This window comes from Phalaenopsis equestris, unplaced genomic scaffold, assembly GCF_001263595.1.
Source record: "Phalaenopsis equestris unplaced genomic scaffold, ASM126359v1 Scaffold000002, whole genome shotgun sequence".
Classification (NCBI taxonomy): Eukaryota; Viridiplantae; Streptophyta; class Magnoliopsida; order Asparagales; family Orchidaceae; genus Phalaenopsis; species Phalaenopsis equestris.
Genome location: NW_018164444.1, coordinates 30,073,938 through 30,077,782, shown reverse-complemented (window position 1 = coordinate 30,077,782; position 3,845 = coordinate 30,073,938).

The window sequence follows — 3,845 nt, the reverse complement described above, 5'->3', positions numbered from 1 at the left end:
AAATCTATACAAAAGAAGACACTAACCACATTGTCACATGAGGTGTTATGATTTAAATTTAGACATAAATATATATAATATATTATTATATAAATAATATATGTAATATATTGTTATATAAAAAGTTATATAATTTTTTTTTCGAGTCATTTCGAGCCGAACACGACCGAACAGACTGTTGTTCGTGTTCGGTTCGTTTACATTTCGAGCTTAAAAATTTGTTCGTGTTCGGCTCGTTAGGCTTAACGAATGAGCCGAACACGAGCTGCTTAACGAGCCAAACACGAGTTGTTCACGAACAACGAGCCAAATTGACAGCTCTAATGCTGAGCCCTCAGTTATTGGGCTCATTGTATTCTTCTTTTTGGGACGCTCGATTAAACTATAAGTTTGCTAGATTCCACATTTCTTTGATCTTCTAAATATGTCCGGAAAACTTTCAATAGTGATTTAATGACTTGATCTTAGTTTTATTTGACTCGAGTTGGGCTAATTTTGATAATATTAGGTCCGTCTGACTATAAGTTCGCTGAAATCGAAGCTCTTGATGATTTTTAATCAAGATTTGAACATTTTTTGCTCAAAAAATCATCTCAAGATTCGTGTCATGCCTCGAGAATCGTCTCAAGATTCGTGTCATGCCTCGAGATTAGTGTCGGATGATGAAAATTTGTTAAATGATGAGAATTTCTTGATGGCACATCAATTGTCCCCCTATTTTCGGGGGAGACTAAATTCGTCACTTGAAAATACTGCAATTCTGCGAGCCCGAATTTTCTAAAAAATAAAAAGCTTTCGATTTTAATATTTTTGGAAGATGTTGTTTCAAAATGAAAATATGGCGAATTAATAGGTCATCAACAATATTTCATCATGCGACACAAATCTCGATGCAATCTTTAAAACAACTAATATTTAAATTTTGATTGAGACTCATTTAGAGCTTCTATTTCAACAAACTTATATTCAAACTCACCAGGTCGACGAGACAGACTCAATGATTCAAAAATTCTTCCAATTCGAGCTAAATGAAGCCCCGATTACACCATTAAACAACTTCTGGAAGTTTTCCAATCATTTTTTGAAGATCGAGACATCATGGTACTCAAATGTCTATTAAACACAGTCCAATCATGTGAATCTTTATGGATCTTTTGATCAAAATAATTTATATTCATCCATTAATTGCACTTAGAATTTTAAAAATCGAGTCTCACCCCTCTCATGAAAAAGGTAAAAAAGACAGTTTGAGGTCTGAAAACGAGCTTGAAGCTTTGAGGAGCTAAAAACTGGAATCACTCTTGCCGCTGTCAACCACTACAGACTACTGCCGACCATCACTTGTCGGTCACCTCCAATCATCATTGTCTGAGGCCCACTCCTTGCAAAAAGTTCATCTGCAAGTTAATATTATAACTTTGGAGACCTTGTAATCCTCTCAAGCTTTTGGAACAAATAGTTGTATTTGTAATAATCATTTTATAGTGAATCTCTTTAACTAAATCAAACCCTGTGATTTTTCTATTTACGGGTTTTCTACTCATAAACTTCTCATGTCTCTACTGGTTGTTTATTTCATCTGAGTGTATGTTGAATTCTCGTGCAACTCTAATATAATAATAATTCACTCTACCGCCGCGAATCTTCTGGCACACATCAAACAAATTTGTGTTTTGCATGTTTATTCAAAAAACTATGGTGGAAAGTTACATTTTGTAATAAAAAATGGAGTAACTGCCAAAAAGTTACAGTCTAACTTTTTGAGAGGAATTATAAATTTATAATAACCATAATAATTGTCTTAACATCATTTTCTTTTACAACAGTTTTATAATTACTTCTTTAAACATCTCACACTATTTCAAATAGACCTCAGGTGTTCTAAATTCTTGCCTAACGAGTCAATATTCATAGTCAAAGACCCAAATAAAATTATTCTCTTTTAAAAGAAAAATTATATGTTTAACAAAGATAGCCCAACTACCATATCTTCCTATAGAATCACTCCAACTCTTTTAGCACTCTCAATTTCTACATTGTAGTCATCCATGCACCTTAGACGTCTCTTTTTTCCAAGTTTTTGTTTTTGTTTTTGTTTTTTTTTGTTTTTCAAAGGATGCACCTCGAAAGCTCCAGACAAGAAATCAATAAATCGTAAAGTCTAATTTTCAGGGGCATTCGCATATTTACTCACTCAATTCTCATGTATTTACTTATCGAATATTTATGATTAAAAAAACACATAATTTAAAATAAAATCTTATATTTCATCGTAATTGATAAATTAAACAATATTACAAACATTTCAACTTGTTTTATATATATATATATATATCATAAATACAGAAAACAGTTTAGTTTTGTATTCTTGATGCGTGTTAGAAAATTCGAGGCGGTAGAGTAATGGATTATCGTCTTAGCGTTGCATGAAAATTCAGCACACATTCAGATGAAAATGAATCAAGCTGTAATAACACTATAAGTTTTTAGGTAGAAAACTCGTAAAAAAAGGAAAAAACCACGGGGTCTGGCCTAGTTGTAAAAATTCACTATAAGTTGATGATTATAGATGCCCCTTGTCCCACAGGCGGGAAAGGGTTACTAGTTTTTCACGTTACAATGTCGATTGATGACGTCTAGTAAGCGATAGTTGACGGAGGTGAGCGGTGGTTGACAACAGTCGATGACGGTCAGCGGTAGTTGACAGAGGTCAGCGGTGATCGGCGGAGTTCATCGGTGGCCGGCGGTGGTCGACAGAAGTCGGTGGTTGTTGTCGACAGTCAGTGGTGGTCGATCGACGATGACGATTATGAACTTGGACTTGAGCTCCTTCTCAAAGCCTCAAGTTCCCTCTTAAGTCTCTCATCTTTTCATATGAGGGGTGAGGATCTAGTTATAGTGTTTTGAGTGCAATTAATACAGGAATATGAACCATTTTGATCGGACGGCCCGGAGAGCTTCTGTTGATCAGATGACGTTTGATGGACATTTGAGTGCCTTAACGATGTCGAAGTTGAGCAATCTTGGGCTCATTGGATTCGTATTTTTGAGAGCTCGATTCGACTATAAACTCACATAATTTGACATCTGGTTGACCTTTTAAAATGCCTCTGGAAATCCTATAATAGTGGTTTAATGACTTGATCAGAGTCTGATTTGACCCGGATTGGATTAACTTTTATATCATTAGGTTCGTCTCTTCAAGCCGATCAGTTTGACTATAATTTTGCTGAAATCGAAGCTCCGGATGACTCTTAATCAAAGTTTGAATGTTTCTTGTTATAAAAATTACATTGAGATTCGTGCTAGTTGATGTAAATTTGTTGGTGGCGTATTAGTTGCCCCCCTATTTTCGGGCGATGTAAGCTGAGTTAGCTCAGTTGGTAAGTGTTTTTTACCATTTGTCAGATGGTGAGGGATCAAATCCCACCAATGAAATTTGAATTTTATGTCATTGGTGGGATTTGATCTCTCACCATCTCGCAAATGACAAAAAACACTCACCAACTGGCCTAGTTCAGCTTACTATAAGTTTTTTACGTCTACTATGAAATATTTTAATATTTTCAGACGAAGAAATTAGAATCACCCGAAAATAGGGGGCAACTGATAGGTCACCAATAAATTTCCATCAACCAGCACGAATCTCAATGCAATATATGTATGTATATATATATATATATGTGTATATAGATATATGTATGTATATATAGATATATGTATATGTATATGTGTATATAGATATATGTATATGTATCTATATGTAGATACATACATACATGTATTTGTATGTACATACATACATGTATATATATGTATCTATATATATATTAAACTTCTCATGT